This window comes from Lonchura striata, chromosome 1A (assembly GCF_050655825.1).
Source record: "Lonchura striata isolate lonStrDom1 chromosome 1A, ASM5065582v1, whole genome shotgun sequence".
NCBI classification, from domain to species: Eukaryota; Metazoa; Chordata; class Aves; order Passeriformes; family Estrildidae; genus Lonchura; species Lonchura striata.
The window spans coordinates 41,423,927-41,449,897 of record NC_140741.1 but is presented as its reverse complement, the minus strand read 5'-3'; the positions used below and the strand labels follow the sequence as shown (position 1 = coordinate 41,449,897).

General features: G+C 37.8%; 1 protein-coding gene across 2 annotated transcripts in view; it reads right to left on the bottom strand.

The window, feature by feature from the left end:
• CNTN1 (contactin 1) overlaps positions 1-25,971 on the bottom strand; it is a 215,760-nt gene that overhangs the window by 133,156 nt on the left and 56,633 nt on the right. The window contains exon 2 of one of the 2 annotated variants that reach the window (XM_021545291.4): positions 24,731-24,774. The exons of the other annotated variant lie outside the window; for it this stretch is intronic. The gene's annotated coding sequence lies outside the window, so the exon portion shown is untranslated. The remainder of the gene's footprint in view (positions 1-24,730; positions 24,775-25,971) is intronic. 2 annotated transcript variants of the gene reach the window in all.

The window sequence follows — 25,971 nt, the reverse complement described above, 5'->3', positions numbered from 1 at the left end:
ACACTTGAACCATGTTTCTACCAGAAAACAAGACCGTTCTCCCTTGAATCCTTTTATTAGAGTGCATATATTATATTCTATCTGCATAGACCTACATAGATACATAATTTTTATCTAGCACAAAGCACATAATTTGTATCTGCCAGATCAATTAAAACATATTCCAGAGTTTCTACCTCCCATAGATCTGACCATCTTCCAGCCTTTTCAGCACACTCCTTTCTCCTGCACCCCTGCCATTTAAATAAGCTTCATTAAGAGTATATCAACCCTGTCTTCAGCCTCTGGGCATACCCCATCTCTGACTGCCACCTGCTTCTCCTCCCATACACACAAAAATCAAAAGTGCCACTGTTTCATAAGAAAAAGATGGACAAAAGGAAAACAAAGTCATGACTGAGGTGAAACTCCAAAACAGTATTTAAATAAAATAACAAGGATCTTTGATTACCCTGGTGTTGCCAAACAGCACTGTGTGTGTGAACACTGGTGTGTGAACCACATAGACCTGTAGTTTCATGAAAGCCATGGAATTATTCCTTACCCTTGACAGTTTGGGCCTGCTCCTTAATTACTAAAATACATCATCATCACTAAAATAAAGAACTCTTACTGAGGTTTGTTAAAATATATTCAAGAGGTTATTCAGATAACAATAATAATTTATTCCTGGCAAAACAAAAAATCTTGATGGAACTGAAGCACAGAGACGCATATTGATGAAAACCTGAATCTGGGCTAAAGTATCAATTGTCCTGCAATTGTACACATTCAGAGTCGTCCCAAGTAAGTTAATGAAAAATTGTCTGGAGTGAACAGGATTTGGCATACAGTCTGGAAACTTGAATGAATAGAGGCTTTTTCAGCAGAAATTCGGGAAGAAGTTTTTCATTGTTTGCCTCTCACCAAAGCAATCACCTTTTAGTACATCCAGTGCCAACTGCTTTCCTTTATGCTAAGGCATGCCCTTACATTTCAGTGGGCTAGCAAACATATCTCCCAGAAATTCCCTGTGTCCCTCTGGTACATCCTTTCTCAACAGCTACCAAAGCTATAATATAATAGCAGTTAATCGCTACTTTGGGATACATCAAGATAAGAAGTTTAGTTTGTCAAATTCTTCACCCATTACAATACTGAGTGCTGGATCACAATAATCTCTGACAAGCATTAAGCTTCAAGTTACAAGTCATATCAGAAACTGTGATGTTGTGCACCTGATTCCTTAATTAAACAGATTAGAATGGAAATAAATCTCACAAATATGAGATTCATGTCCCAGGTCATGCAATCCCTATGAGTTCACTCTGGTCTTACTCTATCAATTCTAAGCAAGAAGTTTACTGGGAAAAGAATGCTTGTGTAGGCACTGCAGACTAGTTCATCCTGCACTTACCATTACAGTGGGCATCTCCCATTGATTGCTATGTTGGGAGCGTTCTCCAGACGTCTAAATTTGAACAGATAGCAGCACATGCCCATGCAAGAGTAAGATGCCCATTCTCTGTCAGAAATCTGACAGAACCTGTTCAACTCTTGTGGTCTATTTAAGGGCAAGTTGAACCATTCTTATGTTTGTGGACTTTGTTGTTTAGACTTCTGCCTAATAGCAGAGAGCATGTCAATCACATGTAGCTACTAACATGAAGAGCACTCAATTTACACATTTCATTCTATCACTGTATCTCCCCTTCACATGGTTTAACAAGAGGATTTCCTAGACACAGGGTAGGAGACACAGCACTTTTGGGAACAGGATCACTCTCCCTATTCAAGCTATGTTTGGGATTCCTTAAAGAAAATGAGCAACTGCTTAAACCTGATTTCATATGTAAATGCCACAACACAAGTGCCAAATTGGACAGTTCTGTCCAGAATATGATCACTGAAAGAAAGACACTAACTCTCTGCATTTTATTATGAGATAAAGTTAAATTACTCATTGAAATCAGAAGTTTGAAATGAAAAGTGTCTCCATGTGATTGTATTGGTACTGTAATACATCAGTTAAATATTTGTGCGGAAAAAGACATTATTAGAATGTCTGCAGCATTTGCCTGGTATTTTAGAATTTGTATGTAATATAGTGGGTTCCTCAAAGGAAGACTTAGAAGCTCTGGAGAATAAGAGAATTTCATCTATCAGAGAATTTCCTAAGATGCATGAACAATACAAATAGAAACTAGCACACTTTCTTTGGAAAATAAAGATAAGAAGGGTTTTACAATTTAGAAGGGTAAGAGCTAGAAACTGGACAAACTAGTGTTTTCTTGAAGGTACTGGCATCCGCAAACATAAATAGGAATGTTTTAGGTATCATTACACTGAAGTACTGCCCAGGTATTTCACTGTGTTAGGCACCCCAAAAATATCTGACAATCCATGCTGACAGAAGCTGTGACAGTATGACAATCCATGCTGATTGCCTTCTCTGTGAATTTAATTGTAATTTTACCATTCCCTGATTTGCTAATGATGAAAAGGAGATAATGAAAATGCCCTGTTCTCCTTGCTTTGCTCTTCCTATTCCACACTTCTCGTGTAAACGAGACATTCTCATTTTCACTATGCCTAGATAGGTATCAGAAACCCACAAGAAAAAATACAGAGATTTATCGTTCATCATGAAAACCAGTTCTGGTACAATACACAACCTCCCAAGCCCTCCTGGAAAATTACCCTTTCAAAGTAGAAATTCCAGAATTGGGAACTTTTTCTTCAATCTGCAACAGAGAAAGTACTCATTGCATATACGGTTTAAAGACAGTCTATGCTGTAGACAGTCACATACTCTCAATCACAGGATCCCATTTTTAGTCAAGTATATTCTGAGACCAAAAAACCATTTAATGCTGCCATTTCTTATAAACATCTTACAACTGTTAATTTTATTCCTGTAATTAGTTTTTTCACCTCTGTTTTTCATTCGCTATTCTCTCTTACTATGGTCTAACCTCAGCCTTGATGCATAGATCATGCACACATTTAGGCTGAAAAGATCCTTGAGATTCTCAAGTCCAACCATTAAACTAGCACTTTTGAATCCTGATGTTCTATCTTGATGGCTTTCACCTTTTGCACTAAAAATGTGCAAATGGAACTCTTTACATCTCTATCATTTGCAGTAATCCAGGCCTCAGGAAGTGGGCTCACGTTCATTCTTCCTGACATGCCAATAATTTTTCATGTTTAGGAGTTTTTACTTCTGATGTTTTGGCTGCCTTGGCACAGTCTTATCCTGATATCCCTAACTGCTGCTTTGGATGTCATTCAAAGGAATAACTTCATCATTTCTTCTATGCGTTCTGGAGAATTTTTTCATCTTCTTTCCTTCTAAAATTTTACTGTAGTACAATCTCATCGGTAGACACAGTGTCGACTACTATCTCCTCTTTAGATGCTGTACCTCTACTTCAATACTACCTCATTTTTGTTCAAATTTGTATTTCAGGCAGTATTTCTGATACTGTAAATTCAAGCATCAACTTATGCTCCACATAGACAAATTAGGGTTTTCATTACCCACCCCCACAAATTCATTCTGCCAGATCCTTTCTGAATCACTGTGTACAGTCTGAATCTTATCTCTAACCCAAATCATCCTTAGATCATTAAATTCAGACTTGCAAAATCTTTCTGCATAATATTGCTCATATAAATATGATATGCACTTAATTAATACCCTTGTCCAGATTCTCATAATCTCAGAAAAAAATATTAATCCAAAATCTTGTCCTCTGTCCTGGACAAACACAGCACCCTATCAGAGCGCTGCTGCTCTCAATGTGTGATTTCTCTCCTTGCCGCCACTTCTTTCTTTGGTATGTCAAATAAAAGCAAGTTCACATTGGTTCCATGAACCACTCTCATTATTATTTTCACTTGGCACTGAACAGCCAACTTATAGTTAGTCTGCAAGTTATTTTTCATTATGTCCTTGTTAAATTCTCAGTGAACCACTTCTATACTTCCTCCCATTACATTTCACACTTTGGAAGAACTCTGCAACACCTGCAATTACTGCATAGCCCTCCTTCAAAATCCTTCAAATCCTTCCTTAAATCTTGTTTGCTATAATAATTTCAAATTAAATTGACAGCATGTAGGCTGCTCTGAAAAGCTAAGACCACCATCCTCAATGGTTGATTTTCTTTTACTGTTGTTTCTTTGTAATTCCCCATCTGTCTCTGCCTTCTATATTATACTTCCACTCATAACTACTGTGAGTAATTCTTACTGAGAGAGGGACAGACTTCTTGTTTGTTCAAAGGGATCTCTGTTTGATGACTCTGACTTTTCAGCACTACAGTAATGGAAAGTACTGGAAGCCACAGAGCAATAGAACGTATGGAGTCAGGTGTAGAATTTGAGCTTGCTCCCAATTCCTACTGAGAAGTCATATGAGGCTGAACAAAATCAAGACTGCAGATCAGTCATTTAAGCTGAAAATGTGACCTTGATCTTCTGTGGACCACATTGCTACCAATACCTAAACACATACAACAACAAGACCACTGCTTGTTTTGCTTTACTGTTTGTTAGTGTTCCAAGATGTCAATGCTACTAATTATATGAAAATGCTTTCTTTAAATATTATTCAAAAACAATCATGACATTTAATGCAATTATATAAATTGCATGCCAACATGATTGTCCCTACTACATATAATATGCTGTATTCTGTAATATAGTACAGAATTAAAATCACACTATTTCTTTATAGTTTAGTCTTCATTTGTTTTATAACTAAGATAGTAACCATAGCTATTAGTACAACAGACTACTATACTTATTAGCCATATTTAAAGTGTAAAAGAGATTCCATATATACTGAGAAAAACGCCACTACAAATATCCTGAGAGCTCCAACAGCCAGTTACAGATATAGAGCTATATAGAGTACTACTTTCATGTTCTCCTAGGCCTTTGCACTCAAACAGCAACAAAGGCTCTATCCAATACAACACACAAAACTTCCCTCCAAATGGTTTACAACGTTTACAGAGTGATTTACTTCAAATCACTGCCGATTCAAAGCTAACATCAACTGCAGCATGACTTGCTGCAGTGTATGCTTCCACAGAGTGTCTGTAATACTGATGTGAAAATTCTCTTCTTCAGGTCTCTTCACGTGGTTTTTTGGTCACATCCTTGTCCTCAGGCCAGCTAACCAACTTTCAGAGCAACTGAACCTCTTCATACATTTTGAGCTTGGGAAACTGATGGAATCTGTGGTATTTAAATGATTCCAAGATTGAAGAAAGTCTCTGTTTTGCAGCCCTGCTGCCAAAGAAGAAGTCATAAATTGTCTTTTCGAGGTTGTTTATCCTTGCTTATCTCTAACATGTTCTGCTGCCCTGCCACAGGTCTGTCCTGCAGCACAATGTGTGGGGCTCTGCCCTCAGTGGGATGTTACAAATATTATGTACCAAAAACTACGTGTGCTATATTTAAAATAAAGTGCCAATATCTATCAACTACATTGAACAGTGTGTCCCCAGTCTAAACCAATAGAAAAATGCCAAAACCACAGTAAAACATGGAAAACACAAAGAAAAAGGACAAGGCACACCCAATTTCCTCCATCTTGCCTCCTTCTTATCTAGAATCCTAAAATTCTACTTTTGCACCCGTGCCACACTAATTATTACTTATATCAAACACTCAGATGTAATTCATCCTGTAAGATTGAAAACTCTTTTCCATGGACAGATAGAGACAGTGTCTCTTGGGACTCTATACAGGAAGGTTTCTGACCCCCTGCCAGGGTCCCGACCTTCCAGGGCAGCCAGAGGGATGCCCTGGATTCCCACAGGAAACAATCTGGTATGTTTTTTTCCTGTATCTTCAATACTGCTGGTTTTGCACTCTACTATGCATGCTTCTTCTATGATGTTCCTGACCTCGGGATTGATTGTTCTAGCAAAAGAACTCCATTCTTTTGCTTTATTTGTAATCACAGAAACAACTTACATCATAGGATAAACAAAGCAAGCCGCTGCTTGACCCGGCAGCAATTTGGTGTTGGGCCGCCTGGCATTAAAACCAGACTCCTTTCCACATACTCATCCAAAGACTTACAAAAATTTAGGATACACCACAGGAATCAACTGAATTATGTGTTTTGCTGAAATGTAGAAAAAGCCAAGTATCCATTAATGTGAAAATTCAGGGCCACTGCCTGTGCAGAGCATAGCAACAAGTACAGGGCTGCCAGGTCTTTTTAAGCATGAAGCTCAAGCCAATAAATGTTTCCAGCCGACTGAAATGCTTTAATGACAAGCCTTTTAGCATACAAACAAGAGAAAAACTGCTGCATCCAAATATCTTGCTGGGGTTGGGTGGGAGGGGGCCACTGGGTAAGGGCAGGGGCACAGACAGCCAGGGCCACAGGCAGCTCTCGCCTTTGAGAGAGAGGCAAGTCCATGGCCCCTGAACAAGCAGTTTGGGGCTGGGCTGACGGCAGCCAGGGCAGCGTGGATCTGGATCACTGGATAAGACCATTGCAACGCGGCAGGCCTGAGGTCCTCCCCAGAGCACAGCACGTGTCAGAAGGGTGAGACTGAAATCATGACAGTGCCCATTGTGCTCACTGTGCCTCTGCTGTTGCAGAGTGCTCTGCTGAACACACCCTGCCAGCTCCAGAAATCCGGGGAACAGCATGCTCCCAATTCAGAGATCTTGCGGCCACAGGAATCTGGTGCCCTGAAAAAGTGTTTCAGATGCCAAACTACTGAAATACCAACTAATATTCTCTCTACAAATTAATACTTATGAAAACGTACATGATAGAAGACATTTTCTCCTGCTCACTTTGGAATATGCACATTTGGATTTTTATCTGTTTTCTACTCAGTCTGCAAACTCAGGGAAAGCATATTACAGCTGCTTTTCAGAGTGGACTGCTGTTCTTGCCGTTCTAATGATGGAGGAAATAAGCATGCCTTTTCTCACAACAAGCCACTAGAAGAAATACATTATTTGCTCACTTAATTTTATTTGGTTCTTTATTAGTTTTGCACATCATACTACACTTCTGAATGAAAAAAATTTGACTGGGATTCCTAATAAGCAGCATAAGACAGCATTTAGGTGCATGAAAATCCAGGAAAACTGAAATGGGAGGCCAGTATTTAATCTTTATCCTCATGTCAAACATACTTCTCAGTCAGTACCACCAAGTGTTTTCAAATGCAGATAAATCTACATCAGTAGCTTGCCAGTAAAGAAGCAAAAAGTCACACAAAATAGGCAGAAAGCCTCCCACTTCTGTGCTACCAACAGCCTGTATTGTCAGTGACAATCATCCTCTGCTATTCACCACCAGCCCTTTCTCCTCTTTGCCAGAGCACGGCTTTTTACTTTCTCATCTATACTTGTTCACAGTTCTCTGAATCAACAGCTCCATCACACAACACACAGCATTAGCTCTGCCTGACCAGAGAGAAAATAAAAATAAAAATTGAGAAAATAATGTCTTTTCAGATTGGGAACTGTGTTTCTCCAAATAAAAACTGAATCAGACATTTAGGTTCTCCTAGGAAGGATCCCTACAATAATATGTATTCCCAAATCAAGAACAATCATGTTTTAATCTTCCACTTTAGAAATGCACTGTGAGAAATTGCTAACTGCAAATGAAGAGATAATATGAAATCAGGAGTTCTAAAAAAGCATCACAGATTGCAGGGGGAAGAGCCTAGCAATTAATAGATGCAGAAAACTGTTATCAGTGAGAACTTAGTGGAAAAATCAATTAAATATGTAAATTTTCACCTTTGGGGGAAAACACAAAATTATGCCAGACCAGGATTATAAAATCTATGAAAAATGGGAATGAGAAGTTCTTTCCTTTAAGCCATATTTTCTAATCTATATCAATGCAACTGGTTTATGTGACTTTTTACTTTCTTCTCCCTGAACTGTAATACTTTTGGGGGTCTTATGTGATTTTTTTTAACAAAAAGCAGATTTCACCAGCACATACAGAATAGGCTAGTTCCATGGGGTGATGCTGAAATCTGAATGAAGAGACTAATGTCTGAAACTTTGTCTGAACAGACAAAGGAATACCAGACGTCACTTTATGAGAAGCACAACATATGATACAAACTATAAAATATAAGGGGGCACAACCACTACACAGGGTATGCAAACTCTTTTGCTCATTTTAGAAGAAGCTAAAGCAATGCTATTAAAACCTAATTCCCAATTGGGAATGCCTTCTTTGAGGAAGCATGAGTTCAATTTCTAGTCCCAAAGTGAAATGCTACCATAGGATACACTGTAGAAATATTGGTTTTGAACAAGTAAACAGTAAACATGTAAAAAACAAATAAAGGATACTTCTGAATGGGTGTGGTCTATTGCTGAAAGAATAATACTTTTTGGTCCAGTTACTGTAGATTGTAGTTTACCTGATTTTAGCAGCAAAAATCAAAATGAAAAATGATGACACAGTATCAGAAATACCTCTTTTGCACACATTAAATTGCTCACCATTTTTTTAAATACACACAATATAGTTCCAAGACCAAACATTTTTATGCATATGGCCAATGATGGGATGGTTGAAGGACTGCAACATTCTCCTGCTGTTTGCAGAGAAAAATATCTGCACTGAAGTGTGGATGGTCCAATGAAGATAAATTAAAGAAAATTTCCCAAATAGTCTTTCAGTTACTGAGGTCTGCAAAAACTAACAGCAGCTCCTTGACAAAAACAGCAAATGTTTCATAGGAGTTGAATCACTATAAGACTAGACACTGCACCTTATGGGCTGCAGAAGATATGAAAACAGTCAACCTCCTGCCCAGCCCTCCCTCAAAAAAAAAAAAAAAAAAAAAAAAAAAAAAAATCTAAAACAGTTAAATTACTGCTTTTTTGTAGTTGTCCATCTTATAATTCTCCATCCAATTAGTGAGATAATTGAAATGTAACTATTTGGGCCTCTGAGTTGACATAAGTTGCCTGTTAGTTCTTTAGTTATTTTTCAATGAGACATTAACAGGCATACAGTCTGTTTTTCTTGAGAGAAAAATGCACAGAATGTTTCAAAGGAAAGGAAACTGCAGTGAACAGCTTAATGGACATGTACTGAAATCTACGTTAAGCATCTATGAAAGAAAGTAGGAATATAAATAAAAAGTACAAATATGCAGGTCTTCTAGCTACCCCACATGAAAACTAACTTCTGAAGAATATCAAAAGGTACTATCATGTGTTAGCTTAATTGAGCATTTGGGGGCTGTAATTTTTAGGATTTACAGAATATTATGGACTCCATTCTGTATATGAAGCTTTTATTTATAACAGCAGTATATGGGTACTGACAAACAATGAATCTATGGCCAAATCCTGAAATAAATTGCAAATATACCATCTGGCACTTAAGATTTAAATAAATGTCACTGATACAGCCCACCTGTTCTGAGAAGTTTGATTACACTGAAGTTTCACTATACTGAAGTTTCACCCAATTTCTCACAGAATTTATTCATTTTTTCCCAGCATGAGAATGGTCTAAAATAAAACAACTGCAGGCATACAACTTTAAAAGTAAATAACAGAATTTATCCATTAGAGGATTAAATATAAATATAATCATTGACTATAAAGAGCAAATTAAGTTAGTCTTGAGCTTAAATGTGATATTGGCCATATTCCACCTCTTCCCCTTGTTTTCAGTGTACTTTCTGCCAAGAAGCATGTAAAAGATTTTGGTCCTATCAGACTGAGTAATATTCTAAGATAACTTGACAACGAAGGACAGGAATCCTCTAACCAATTCAATTTTGATCTTACCAGTGTATTTCCAGACTACTGATATGTTATCACATCTTAAAAAGCTAGTAACCTTTTGTAAGAGAAGCACTGAATCTGATAGATGTCTCTTATTTCCTAACATAAGACAAAATTGCTGCTGTACTGCAAAAAATATGGAGCACAAATTAGTGACATTTAAGTGACTAAACAAGCTTAAAACTGTGGCCAGGTTTTGAAAAATTGTTTTCTAACCTACAGGCTCCAATTTTGCCATAGAGATACTGGCAGTTTCTATAAATTTCAGGAAGACTGCAGGGTTGTTGTAGTGTGGGAAATGTTTGTTTCATAGTACTTAGTTATGCTTATCACAAAAGTAGTTAGTTGTGTTTATCTGCTATCTCCATAAAAAGCTGAGATATCAATGAACACCATGTTGCTTTAAAAGGAAACATACAAGACTTTAGTATGACATTAATATCAGACAACAAACCCATCAGAGATAAACTGGAGAAAACGTCTCATATCACTCTCTCTGTAGTTCTGCAATGTGTCTGGGAAGTATCTACAGTGTTCATCAAAAAATTCCTCAAAAAACATGTCTAGACATAGGACAGTACAAGTAGTTGTAACATTGCCCTGTGATAGCCTTTGACCTTCTTACCAAACCAGCTCACTTTTCTGGGTTCTCCTTTAAAGATTCAGACTCCAACCATTTTTAAAAAGGAAAAAAAAAAAAACCTAAACCAACAACACAACACACACCAAACAAACAAAAACCCAACTAAAACCTAGTTACATCTCCAGCTTTTGTGGTTCTTGATTTCTCACCTGCTTCTATATCATCCCCAGACTGAGAGCACTGCTGGCATGGGGAGCTGAGGTTTAGGACTTGTGATCATAACTTTGGTACCCATGCATTGGACTTTATCAGAATCTGCTGCTAGGAGAAAGAGCATCAGCTCTCCATCATCCAACTGGATGAAGAAAATATAGGAGTTCTCCTAGCTGCTGACATCCAGAAGTTTCCTTGCAATTATCCTATCTTATTAAAAATAAAAGTTTATTAAAGACTCCTACATAGCACTCCATGCAAGCAAAATGAGATCTGCACTGGACTGCTTCAGCATTCAAAACGGCCACTGACAGCAATGCACACTTGCAGTAAAGACTCTTTTCTGCATGTTTATCACAATGGAAATTCAAGAGTCAATGATGCATAAACCACCAGGAAAGACCAAGTGTGTTAGTGCTACCACTTCTCTTCTAGGTTCACCTCAATGAGCCAAGGAAATGCGCACCAAAAAGTAGGATCAGCTTGTCAAAATTATCCAGCCTTGGTTTTGTTACTATGTAAATTCATTTTTATTCACAAATTCTCCTTTTCACTAACACAAAGATCTTGATCCAAGATACATTTGAAGATTCCTAACTTCTCTGCTGCCTTTCTTCCTAGATTTGGAAAGAAAGATTTTTACCTTTTAAAGGTGAAGTCAGACTGCTTTGACTTTCTTGCTTTCCTCAACAAAGAGAATTTTGAAGATTTTTTTATCTACTCCCATATGATCGAAACAATCCACCTCCAAGTCACAAAGGATTTATTTTTAATAGAAATAATTAATGGTAAGCAAGAAAGTAAATAAACTGCAGTAAGATTGCTAAGGCACATTTATAAACTATTGCAACCAATGCTCTAATTCCTACATGCAGTTAGACTCACAGGGAAATTTACACAGTAATACTACTCATTAATAATTATTGCTATAATTCCCTTATTATGATGATCAAGGAAGCTTTAATTTGGAAGATGTAACAATCATCTGGGCCCCAATCCAGCAAAGCACTTTAAAATGTTAATATCTGTAATAAAAATAACCAACTGGATTAAAACAGGACTGACACACTTAAGATAATCTTGGCTTTGTTAAGCCTATAATGGGAAAATCAAGTAGAAACATTATAAAAGTAGTCCATGAAATCCTGCCAGAACTTTGCCTCAATATTACACCATTATCATACATTCTCCAAGGAGCTGCTTTCCGCTAAGAGCCTACCAAGTAAAATGAAAAACTTTTATAGGAACTAATTTAGAAGAAAAAGATCCATTATGGAGACAAGGACTCTTAAAACAAACATACAGCAAAGAGCCAGATGATCACAGAATCCATATCTGGTACTCAAGGCCAAGATTTAAGTGATTGACCTGAAGCCAAATCCTGAACAAGATTTTCCATATCTGATTTTGAAATGTGTTTTCTTTTTCTTTACTCACATTCTCCAATAAGCAGTTACAAAAACTCCTTCAGAAACAAAGACTTGGGGTGTGTAGCTGGATGTTCAGTTGCAATTTGTGGAAGAAAAGGAAGAAACACTGAAACACATTTTATTTAACATCTTGGTGACATTTGGACTGGATAAGAGCTGATCACAGTAGTTATGGACAAACTGCCAAGCCTCGGCAATCTTTCTGGAGAATAGATCAAGACTAGCCCTGGGGAGAAAGACTTAGGAATGTTTTTGTACAAAAATTTCAATATAACCCAGAGCAATGTGTACCTGCAGCCCAGAAAGTGAAACATATCCTGGGCTGCATCAAAAACAGGCATGATAGCAGCCACGTGCCATGATTCTGCCCCTCTACTCTGCTAAGACCCCACCTGGAACACTGTCCAGCTCTGGGATCCCCAACACAAGAAGGACACGGACCAGTTGGAAGAAGTCCAGAGGAGGGCCACAAAGTTGATTACAGGGCTGGAGCACCTCTCCTTATGACAATAGGCTGTGAGAGTTGGGGCTGTTAAGCCTGGAAAGAAGACTCTGGGGAGACCTTACAGTGCCTTCCAGTATCTAAAGGCACTTTCCAGCAAGCAAGAAGGGGACTTTTCACAAAGGCATGTAGTGACAGAACAAGGGAGAATGGTCTTTAATTGAAGGAGGGTAGGTTTAGATTGGATACTAGGAAGAAGTAATTTACTGTGAGGATGTGAGACACTGACACAGATTGCCCAGAGAAATTGGGCAGAGAAAGCACTTCGCCATCCCTGGAGATGTTCTATGTCAGATTGTATAAGGCTCTGAGTAACTTGTTCTAGGGGAAGATATCCCTGTTGGAGAAAGGGGAGTTGGAACAAAATGATCTTTGAAGTCCCCCCCACAAACCATTTTGTGATTCTATGATGGGATCCATCCACTTTTATCTTACCTGATGCAGAATGCCTGACACTAAGGCTGTGAGCTTGTCACAGCATGTCAAGACTCCCAAAAGCTATCTAATCTATCTGCTTAAAAGAAGCAGTGCACCTCTGAGTCCCCTATGGAAATATATTCTCTTTTGACAAAAGACTTTCTTCAGTACACTAACAATTTACAAAATATTCCCAGTCATAGTGTTCAGCCTTAAATTGAGATGAGGCTTTTTGGAAGCACATACCTTCCTTTTTTTTTTCCACCAACCAGGAAAGCAGTAGTGGTCAAGGAAGAGTATCTGAATTTCTGTAATAAAATTTAAGCTGCATTTAGCTGCAGCAGACTAAATTCTGAAGAAACCAATTGTCATGAGTTTTTGATAACATGAGCAATTTGCTGCCTTTTTATTCTACAACATTTGATCATGCTCTCCTTTTTCCTTTTGCTCCTATTTCAGACCTATTATATTATCTAGTTATAGATTTAAACATTTAATTTTATGTATAGAGTCCAGTGAATTTATCAGCAGTATCTGATAGTAAAACCCCTGCCAATGCCTTTTGGCTCTTGTGCTATACTAGACAGATTTCTCCTTCTAAATTAACGTAGCATAATTAGGAATGATACACAATGACAAGTTTCACATAAAATCTCAATTCACATGCTCTGTCCATGTTCCAGACAATTTTATATTGTAACCTACCAAATTTTAAGTGCAGGTTCCATCTCAGTGTCCAGCATTTGGAGACACCCATCTCCCATCTATCCACCTCCCATGTATATAACACACATTTTCAATTAGCCCTCACACCTACCTTTACACTTAGATTACTGATGTTCCTAAAGTAATGTTGATGGGTTTCAAACATTACATACTTATAACCTTTTTATTTCAAATCATACCACCTCCCTCTGCCTACCTGGAGCATATAAAACAACCAGAACAAAAGGACATCATATTGAGGAGGCAGGAAACTAGAAGATGTAAAGGCCATTTTAAGGTTTACATGTTGCATGATGTTTCAACTCTATTAAATATAGCTCAGTACCAGAAAATTTGATTACATATATCATTAACTGTACTAAAACAAATGATATTTGAGTTGCTGAAAACAGTGCACTGCTAGTGGAACATAAGTGGATTGCCTGACTCATTCAGGTTGAAGGTTAATCCTAGATGTTTCAGAAACCAAATGGAAGCAAAAAACCCACACACAACGAGTGAAGGAGATTTCACTAGTTACATGCACTTCTATACAGCCCCCAGACTTGACATAAATGCTTCATGAAGAAAAACAGGGTGACAGCCGAGGCTATGAAGTTTATCTGCATGCCATGTACTCAGCTATCTGGCAGCAGCAGCAGGTGACCTGTCCCCAGGACAGGTAGAGCCCAGCACCTGATGTAGTTGTTACCCTATGAGTTTACGTAACAGTCCTTCCCACATCTGCACTGATGGCACAAACTTAAACACCTTGAACATGACATGGTATTGCTTAGGCTGGCTCATACAAAACAAACAGTATTCCCTATTTTGTGACTGTGTTGACATTATATGCCATACTCCAGCTGTGTTCTAATTTGAGATGATAACTCCACTTTACCGCCTTTTCTTCTCCCCCTCCTCTCGAGGTGCATCGCTTTCCTAATATATCAAGGCTGGAAAGAAGCCATGTTGTATCTAAGCAGATCCTCTAAATTAGAAGTATGATGGGTAAATACTGCTGGAGTGTGCATATGTCCCAAGATCACGATTTCAGAGCATATCACAGATGGCATAAATGCTGCAGGTATCCAAAGCTTAGCTTAATCCACTCCAACTTTCTAAGAGCAGCAACTAGGAGCCTAAAGAGAAAAGTCCTTGCATTTCCTCAGTTAACACCTTTGTCCTTAACATTTTCTAATCTTATAGCCTTAAAGACAAAGAAATCTATTTCTCTTACCCTCGATCAGAACTATCAATAATGTTTGGCAGTTCTTTGGAATTTTGTTAACCTCTTTACAGATAATAAACTGCCATGACAATACCAATACATAATTTTGCAAAATGTTTCCTTTTATTAATTGTAAAATACTCTTGAAATAATTGATTACTATGTTACTTCTTTATTAATATTATTTGAAAAATTAGGTGGTACTTAATATATAGATGGTCAACTTCTGTTGCTCTAATTGTAGTTCTCCAATTAGACCCTCACTGGAAGTTTTTCATCTGCAAAATGAACTGTCCTAAACAATTACTTTGCAAAATAGTTCACCCATGCATCAAAATATTTGTCTAAAATTTATACCTCTTCATATTTTTTAAGGTATCGTCTAACCTTTTCCAGATGCTTCTATGCTGACAGATCATTTACCCTTGGTTTTAATCCTAGGCCCTCTTCTTTGCACTATTCCTTTACAGTTCATTCAAAATATTCCTATTTTTATTAAAACTGATCTCCTCTAGGTACAGTACAAGTTTTTCTGTGTCCCTTGTCTTACCACAACCTCTCTGATGAGCTGTCTGGCACACTGGTGACTCAAGAAGGACAAGGGCAGGTCAGTGGTAGCCACATCTCCCCAATCTGGGAATATAAATCTGACTGTCAATCAGCTGTCAAATTTAACAAACTTTACAGCACTCATTAAGGTTTTTTCTTCACTGGATAAAGTACATTATTTGATTTCCTTTTCTTTGTTCTGGCTTGATGCCAAAGGCCATTCCAGCTTTTATAAAAGCAAAACTTCTGAACTAAGCTTTGCTTTTAGGAATTATTCATAGGATCAAATCCTTTTGTCACAGTACCATAAAAGTAAATATACTGATAGTGAAAATAAGACCATAAATTACTAGCTCTCAAAATAACACCAGTGGTGAAGTATTTGAATTCATTGTGACTCCACAAAGAAGTATATTTTTTTAAAATGTCTTCTGGAGTAACACTTAATGAGGGCTAGCATTAATCTTTTGAAAGACCAGACAAAAGTATTTCTGAAGCTGTACATCAGACAGCTGAGTTGTATCTCAGATTACAGTCAGAGAACAAAAAAAAATCATTCACACCTAATAATTCTAAAGATAAAATATGAAGCAAAATAGCTCTAGCTGCATTAAGCATAAATGTCCAAAGACTCAATTTTCCACTTGTTCTCATCTCTGAGGCATCTTGGATCTAAAACTGCATGGTTGGTGAATTCAGTAAAGAAATTAAAACTGAAACATGAATGGTGAAATAAAAAAACATGTAATTTGTTCTGTGGTCAACAGGTTTAATGAAACAAGACTTCCTACAAACTGAAGTCCTTCTCTCATGCTCCTTAAACAAAATTATTTCAGCTTCTCTCCCAGCACATCCTGACATCTCTTCTGGGAAGGAGACACCACCTGCTGTGCCTAGCCCAGAGTATGCACATGTTGATTGCTGCCAAGGAAAATATGTAACAGATTTCCACTCAGGAGGGCACCGATTTGGGTTTTTTCTTCTTTACTGAGCCATGGACACCATGAAACTTTAAGAACTTAATTCTCTTCAACACTTGCATAAAACCTCAGTCCTACTAGCAGGAGTTAGTACAACAATTCAAAACTTTATGTAGAGGATTGACAGGCAAAAAGCAGTTGCACAATCCTTGTTTCTTTTGGAAACAGTAAAATGTTACACCAAATTAAAGGTCCATTACATTAGCAGCACTGGCAGCACAAGCTCTATTAAAATTTAATCAGCTTATTAAATTTGAGTTATGTAACAAGACAGTCATAATGTAGTTAAATATGCATTAAAAGTATATCCTAAAATATTTATTTTGAATTTTATATGTACCCTGCACACAATAATTTATATATATGATGTGTCCTTGTGCGAAGTAAGTCTCCAGAAGTATTTTAATTGTTTTCATGCTATTTTTTTCAGCTGTAGGTTCTCCTCAAAATGGAAACCAATCTAAATGGTGAAGAGACACTCTGATCCTTGCGCACCTGCAAGGCTGAAGAGCTAGAGTACAAACTGATAGTGGTTGGTACTACAGCCCCAGGACTGTGCCTAAACCAGTCAGAGCAAGCAGCTGGAGTGGTTCATGATCCAGCTCCAAGAGCTGTTCTGTCAGCTCACTCATGAGTATTCACAGCTTCTACTTCTTGTTTAAGTTTTATGATGAATATAAAGAAGCATTAGTTTTACTCTGTATTGAAAGTAAATGTCAAACAGGATACATGTCTTGCCCATTCTACTGCTGTCTTCTCCATGCCTTCCCCAAGGAAGGCATGGAATACCACAGAATGACTGGCTTTCACCAGAATCTCAAGTCTCTGAAATTCTGCTCATTAAGATCTAGAGCTGCCTAAATATTTCCTTCCTACAACCTACATGACTGCTCATTCCCGTCTTAATTACATCCTGAGAAACAGCTAGCTCAAGTTTGGTTTGAGCACTATAACACTCCTTGTTTGCTTCAGGTGCTTTCCATTAAGGGAAAGCCTCTGAAAAACCCTCTAACACCTCCTGGTTTCTGCACTTCTCAAGATGAATTCCAGGTTCCACTTCACAGTCCTACTCTGAGGCTGAGCCATGTTGCTGGCAACCAGCATTTCACCTGTAAAAACATCCAGTCTGATTGCACCTGTCAAAATTTCCCAGATGCAGTTTGGCTATTACATGCAAATGCCTCTTATAAAATGACTATAAAAAGCTAAATGAAAGCCTCATGTCAAAACAGAGATTGTGATAAAGATGTTGCTTGCAGAACCAACACCAAATTCACACAGACATATTCCCAGCCTGCACAAACATCACTCACTTTGAAAAGTATTGTTTTTCATTTTCTATAAAACAAGGGGAAGAGAGATCAGAAATACACAGGTTACATCTCCCACCTTAAATATTATCTTCAAGACAATTTCTTAAAGAATTGGTTATCAGGATGCAAGTAACTAACAGCAAATTAATGTAGCTCAGGAATGTACTCTAATAACTCACACATGGTCTACTGAAGCACCTAATTTAATGCTTGAGCTTCCTAAACAACAGGCCTGAAATATCAATACCATAAATTTCACTCTTCACATTCTTGTGTGGAGAAGTCACATAAATGCGACTTCACACAAGAATGTGACCAGTTGGTTCAGTATTGCTCAACTGAATTTCAATGCAAAAACCAATAATGGGAATTTTGTAAAGTAATATTGCAGGCACAAAAAAAGCACACAGACAGACAAAACTGGAACATACCCAAGATCTGCATGCGGCCACAACAGTGAGCAGGGCTCAACAGCCTAAGCAAGAGGGAGACTTCAATCATAAGCCACAGCTTTCACCTGAGTTTGAACTTCAAAATATAAATGAAATAGAGATAACACTGACTTTCCTTATCCACCATGAAATGCAACATAGACCATCTTTGTTCTTGGTTTCTATTGCAGTTTCATTTAAATCCTTTAATAAATCCAATGAATGTTGTGGATATAGAAGAACACTTTAATTAAGAAGAATATTTTCATGCTTAAACGCTGTTGTGAAACAGAAGAAGGAACATTCTCAAGATGCAATCAAGTCTGTGGCCATAAAGCAATGTGCTGGCCATTTTTGTTTTTCCCTGTGCAGACCTGGTAGAGAGATGGTAACTGATGGGTTTGTCACCCTCAGTGCTCCACACCTGTAATTTTTTATGGAAAAAAAAACTACTCACAGATTATTGCATTAGATAATTTTTTGCTATGGTTATAATAAGGCTGGTAGGAATCTGTAAGGGATAGATGTGGTTAAAGAGCCCTTACTTTCAGTCTTCTTTGCCTTCTTTAGGCAAGCCTAAGTGAAGAGAATAATAGCTTGTAGGAGTTTAGTGGCCTAAATTTTTTTTTTTTCTAATGTCAGATAGTTGAGGACTGGATTTCACTGGAAGCAGTTACTCCAAAAGGACTGAAACAGTGACAGAAAGAAAACTGAGCTAAGAAAAATGGGGTAAAACAGAAAGGAGGAGAAGGAAACAAAACCTCAACAGAAAATTAGAGGTAGGAAGAACCTGGGCCATCTAGATCAGTTTGTATACCTCAGCAGTATACATACATCACCTTGTACAACTTCATGCTTTGAATACCTATTTTAGACAGAGCTCTAGAAACAAACTCAAGTTTCAAAATGAAGTTGTCCCTTGTAAAAAATAAGAAGTCCCTGTAGGCCACCACCCCTCTTGCTTCTGGAGAGAAGATCACCTCTAGCAATATTTTTTTGGCAAAGCAGATTTCCTTTGCCACTACTCAGATGAAAAATGTGACTGCCTCTCCAGAAGTGCTCTTCAGTGATGCAAACTCTGGTGATGGCAGACTCAAGTCTGCCAAGAACATCAGCCAATCCACCTAACACCAGTATCACCTCCAGCTGTGGAAGCCACTTTTCTCATCCATTAGTTATTCTATAGCTTATCTCCTGGGAGAACAGCCCACCTGGCTGCTGCCAAAACAGACTCACTGCTTTGCCATCAGCTCCCCACACAGCTCTTCTCATCAGAACAGCACAGAATAGACAGCAGATGGTCTCTCTCCTCACCACATGTGATGCACATCCAAAAACGGAACTCTTCACACCATTATTTCAACTAATATATTTTCTATGTTACCTCAGCAGTATCACAGTGAGTGATCTAATCCAATTTGCAGAAGCAATTGCTTAAATTTTGATGTTGTTCTGGCATTTTCAATGCTCCGGTTTTCAAGGGAGATGCTGTTAAGTTTTGGAGAAACTCTCAAAGGTTAAAACAGCAGCCTAGATACACTCTGTATTAACCAAATACTTCAAAGAAGATTACTCAGATTCTCTGAAGCTTATTCTGTGACAGCAAAACTCCCATCCTAATGCATCCATGGGAGTGACTAAAACAGGTATCATCCAGGAGAGAACAATTCCATTTAAACCTCTCCTGTTTGTGTGTATGTATTTATGTGTGTATACATATACAAGTGTATGCAGGTGACATTAAAAAGAGATAAGGAACTATTAGCAGCACTGCTGTTTAAATTGCCATGATGCAGAATTAGCAGAACACATGTAATTCAGCAATTTGTTATACCTCATCTGCAAAATCAGGTATGCGCTATTCAGTAATTTATAATTCATGTTTGGATCAGATTGTTGTCCAGCTCTGAGTTACAAAGTACTATGCTTCTGCTATTTTCAATTTTAGAATGGTATTACTTTGAAGAATAAGCATGAAATCTTATCTTTAAAATGGAGAGCTATATCCCAAAAGGCTCTCAAGCAAACTCAGCAAGGACCAGGAAACTAGCTGAAGGTGCACTTATAGTGTGCAGTTTTAGTCATCCTTGAAGTGATAAACAAGAGACTTATACACCAATATATAAATATTCTTAGAATGAATATGCAATTTCTGCTTTTGTATTTAGCATAATTAAGACAGTGCATGATATTACTGAAGTCATTACTGGTATTCTGCACTTAGTCCTTGAATCAACACCTTAAAAGAATACTGAAGACCAAATGAAAAGTTTCTGTTAGTCACAGTTGTCAAACTTGCCTCAAGCACAACCTAAAGAACTTTAACCTATCAGGTTATTCAAAAGAAAGCCAAGATGAAATTGTACATTCCACAGATACCAACAGATTTCATACTATCTGCAATGGTTTTGGGTGGCAATCATACAGCCTATTGTTAAAGAAGTCTGTAATGCAAACATTAATCTGTGATCTCTTGAGTTGCTTTTTAGTGAATAAGCATTTTTAATAATGCAACCATCAAAAAATGGAACATCTTACTGAGACATCTTTTAAAAAAACCCCATGCATTTCAAATTAATGTCCATATCAAGGAAAGGCTGCATGGTCTGCAACTATCCAGTAATTGCTTTTAGATCTTAGAATCTACAAGTAACAATGGCTTTGCATATTTATTGGAAGGTCCAGTAAGCACTGTTTTGTAGACTTAGTCTCTTTACAATTAAAAACACAGACTCTTCTTGAAGCAAAGCAAAAGCTTACATATCAAAGATGTCAGAGTCCTGCAAGGCCATTTGGTACACTATTCTCATCCATATGACTTCATATTTACTTGGGAAAACTGGCAACACATAAAAGTGCATGAATGTCTTGCCCTGATTCAAATAGATTTCACCACACCTGTGATCTAAGTGCCTGACACAGATGCTTCCTTTCTCAAGAAAAGGAGGTGGTGTTTGACCCCAGAATCAATTCCAGAAGCTGAGTAGACAAATCTCTATAATCATCTTCACATTGGCTCTGCCTAGGGAGTGCAGTGTTGACACATGAACAAAGGAAATGTTTTCAGCATCTGCAAGTATTCTGCTCCTAATCTACAATAAATTATGTTGTTTACGCAAACAGTGCTTCTTCTGAGCAAAATATAGTTTAATTTTCTTTTGCAAATGAAGGGCTTGTGGATTATTTTGGAAACTTGTATACACCATCTCTGTTACTTCAGTTACTGTGTTTCCTCCAGGGCTACTGGCTTCTGCAGTCCACTCTAGCCAAGACTTCTCTGGATGCCCCTAAGTATAAATATCTATGCTCGACACTCAGTATTTGCTGCTGGTTTGATAATGACTGTACTCACTGTTTTGCAAGAGCTACATATGTGCTTCCATACTGTCCTGCCAAAGTCAAAGGATTTTTCTGCCAGTGGCAGTAGCATTTGGGAGGTGCCTTTCAATAACATACTGGTCACATTTTAACCCCAAGTAGGGTGGAAAAATTCTCAGACATGTTAGGAAACTGCAGCAGTAACTATACTGAAGTATGCATGTAGCAAATACAAACTTTAAAATTAAATGTTGAAGGCACACAGTCCTCTGTTTCACAAGAAAATTAGTCAAAGACAAATACAGTTGATTCAGGCAATCTTAGATGAAAATATTTTATCTTTTACAGTCCCTACTGTGTCAAACACCTGAGTAAATTATAATCGTAAACAATTTTCTCAACAGAAAAATGGCAAAGATACATTACCTGGCCTGTTGCAATGTATCAGGGTATCAGTCAATAACTCAATTTCTGCAAGTTTGCAACAGTTTTTGCAAGATACAGCTGTGCACAATGCTGTTAAAAAAAAAATCTGTTGGCTTTCTTTTAAACATAAAAATCTCAAAAGCACAATTAACCGCACTGTTGGGAAAACTGGTGCATATCCAAAACAGCTCACAGGTAGAGATCTTTTATCAAGAAGACAACGCAAGATATTTACATTTCTGCCAGTCTGCTCCACAAGAGGAGCAGACCACTCCAACAGTACAAGGATAAGAATGTGGAGCAGCAGAAGCTGAGGCAGTTGAGTAATTCATCTCTCTTGAGAGGAATGATTGCACTCTGTACTGGCTGGCACAAACTCTTGAACAACAATCTACTATGTGGAAAACAGATTGGCCTTTATACTTTGCTTAGGCCTTTATCAAGAGCATCTTATAACACTTCAGTAATTTGAAAATAATGCCTCCAATACAAAAGGCAGATGCATAATTATAGAAATTAATGTATAAGCAGAATCTATCCTATGAGGGCTATTCTAGATAAATGTTTATTGGATCTATTTCTGGTCATTTAAAAATATCCAAAAGGAATTCTGCAAGACTGCTGACAAGTACCCAGCCTGAAGTAACAGTTATATGCAGACAGAATTTTTTATGCTTAGAGGTATTCCAGTGAGGCAGACTCCATTGCTGCACAGAAATACAACTATATATCAAAACCACTAGTTTTGAATGTCTGGATATTTAATTAGCTCATAGCATACCTCAAAGATATTTCTAGATGAGATGCTACAGTTTATGCAATAATTAAACCCACCAGCATTACTACTGCTAAATACCTGAAGAGTGATATACTTGCATCTCAACCTTCTCTTCAAATACATGAGAGACATTGTGCTTGATCTTATCACAGAACCAGGTCTCCAAGTCAGACACCAAGAGAGGCACACAACAGGCACTTTGTGCCACTTTCCTGCAGCCTTGGCCCCAGTGCTGAGTTCTGCCAGAGAGTGCTCCTCTATGGCAGCTAAGCATGGTTCAGCATCTCTCCCAGACCTTAACAAGCAATGACTGGCAGATCCTACAAACACTGGCTAATCCCATAAGGTCAGAGAGTAACAGGGAGGCTGCAGAGTTGCATTCCAGCTGCAATGCCCTACCCCCAGTCTCTGCCATTTTTACATGAAAGACACTGTCTAAAGATGGTGATCAGAGCTACATGCTTAGCATATGACCTGCTCCATCTCTGCATTCTAGGAGCCCAGGAGAGAGTGATGCAGGACACAAGTGGCATACTCCCAGCTGCTTCCTTCCCTGGGGAAAAGTACTGAATTACATTACACCTGACCTGCAGCTCAGTGCAGCTGCACAGATCCATAGCACTACCTGATGAGCTTGCAGGCAGGTGCCCTCTCCCAGGAGAGATTAAGTATTGCTCTCTGCCACTGCAGGAAAGTGCACACTCCTGCACTTACACCTCCCATACCTCTGTAAGGACCTTTGTTCTTCATTTTCCCTTTTTTCCAGGCAAAGAATAAAAGTAATATTCATCTTTACTGATGACATAAATTAGAAACAGTAGGAGATTGTGGCCATTTTGAATGAAGACAAAAAGCATCAGGTTATGTCCAGGCTGCTCCTGGGATCACGTGCTCATTTATACAGAAAAATAAGCAGTTCTTTAATAAGAGAGCAACAGCAAGTGTCATGCTGGTTATGGGCTTATTGGTAAGGAAAGTATAACGTGTACTTGGAAAACAGAGTGTGCGGAACAATGCAACAAGGGTGGATAAACTTTCTCAGACAGAAAAGGAGCATGCGAACAATTTCATAGATCTCATCTCAGACAGGCAACAGGTTTCAGAAATGAAAGATCTGTCTCAAATACTTGTCCCATAGAAAAAATTATGCCCTTGTAAGCACAGAGGGCAGAAGCCCTATGAACATCTACTTGCAGCAGTGTGCATTTGCTGCAAGTTTGAGAAATGCTAATGGTTCCAATAGATCTGGCTGATAAGAAGCTTCATTTTATATATGATTCTACTAGAAGCCTAAGCATAGCTGTGTAAGGACTGAAATACAGTGAGGCATGATATAATACTCATAATCCAAACAGAAAAACATTACCAAACTTCCAGAACTCTGATGAGACAACAAGAATAAAAAATAATTATTAATAAGCTGCACTTACATCTTTGTTAGTGAAGAAACAAGTTTTCTAGAATGTAAAAAAAGCCCCTTCACAGATGAGCTAGCTCTCTCCAGAAATTATATGATAAATCAAGGTCCAAAGACTGAAATAATTCCTAAAATGCATGGCATCTCATTAGCTTTGAACAGTCATATCATACTATACAATACATATACATTAATGAACCAGCATATAATCCACATACTGTCATATACACAAAAAGTCATGTCTTAGTACTTTGGAAATGGATGAAAGATCCAGACAAATATTTGACTCTCTAAGAATGAATTAAACTGTAAAACTGGGGGGTTTGGAGCTATTTGTCAGACAGGTTAGCTAAAAATTTAAGTCTGAGCTACACTGATTTGTTTGTTAAGTGACAACTTAAGCAGCATATGAAACAGAAATGCAAGGAGGAATTTCACAAAAAAACCCAAACCACAATGAATATGAAGAATTACTCTAACTTGATTTTATATTACACAGATCCCTTGGGTCCAGTCCTACAAAAACATTCAACAAAACAGCTCATTAATATATCAGCCAAAGACACTGAGATTGAGCCTCTCAGAAAGTTTACTTTAAAATTGTATACAAGAGCTGAAAAAATAAAAGTCACCAACCTCTAATAAGGTAGACTGTTTCTCTGCAGATCCAGAGCCACTATCTAGAAATGAATAAAAACAGGGTTCAGTTGTTTGCTCAATCCTCAATTTTTCAGTTACAATCTGTCAGAATTTGTTATGCATATTTTCATAACTTTGTCATACAAGACGTTTCTCAGATGTTTCCAGCATTCATAAATATGTGGGTTTCCAGTTAGTCACTTTTTTGTATAAAAACAGGACATACCCATAACATTGTACTAAAATTAAAAGCAGAGTAAACCTGTGTGGTTTTATTTTTCCTGACTACTTCACCACAAGCTATTATAAGCTTCCTTTACAAATTGGCTTGGGTGAAGATATAGCAACTTTTTCAAGTTATTAACACCTGATCAGAAACACTTGATCCTGCAACTCCATCCTGAAATAAATTACACTGAGATGCCTGCTTAGACACATTATCACAAAACTCCTGCTTTCTCTTAACACAATTCTTCCCTCTGTGGCATCTCTTCTGACCCCTTCTTCTATTTGTCTCCATCCATCAAATTTTGGAATGCCCTTCCAGGAAAAAAAAAAAGCACACAACTTTGGGTGTTACTTCTTTGTCCCAACTCTTTTCTGATTCACAGCTGTAGATGCTGTCAAAATACCTCCAAATCTCAATTGCCTCCCTTAGGAGTTTGGGAGTAATATCCACTATATACCTTGATCATTGGAACAAGGTGGAAACTACATTATAGTGGCACTACTTGCAACTTTCAAATGCTTCAAAGATCTACAGCAACCCCAACCATTGCATAATAAAGAGAACTCACTTCAGAAGCTTGCTACATAAAAGGAAAATATTTCAGCTCACTCCTATCTCTGTATTTCCTTTTGTAACTGTAGTTCATTCATATTACATATATATGATTTTTAGTTTGTATTCATAGGCAAAAGCTCAATGATTTAAATATGTGAGATGTGGAATTATTTTAGATATATGAAGTGTAATTGCTACTTCTACGAGTGCCATAATAATCCAGGCACTCGGGCTCCAAAGCTGTATTTATTACTCAGTAGGTAGCTTAGTAAAGACATGCTTGTTACTCTTGTGCTATTACTGTACTAGCTTTCACTGTGCTAAGAGAAGACTGACTGTACTTTCAGGCTCATCCCTTCCCCCTGTTTATAGGTTTGTTAGCGTACATGTTAAGACATCTGGGCTTCATCCTTCTGCTGCTGACATGGACAGAATATCATGGTATTTCCCATCT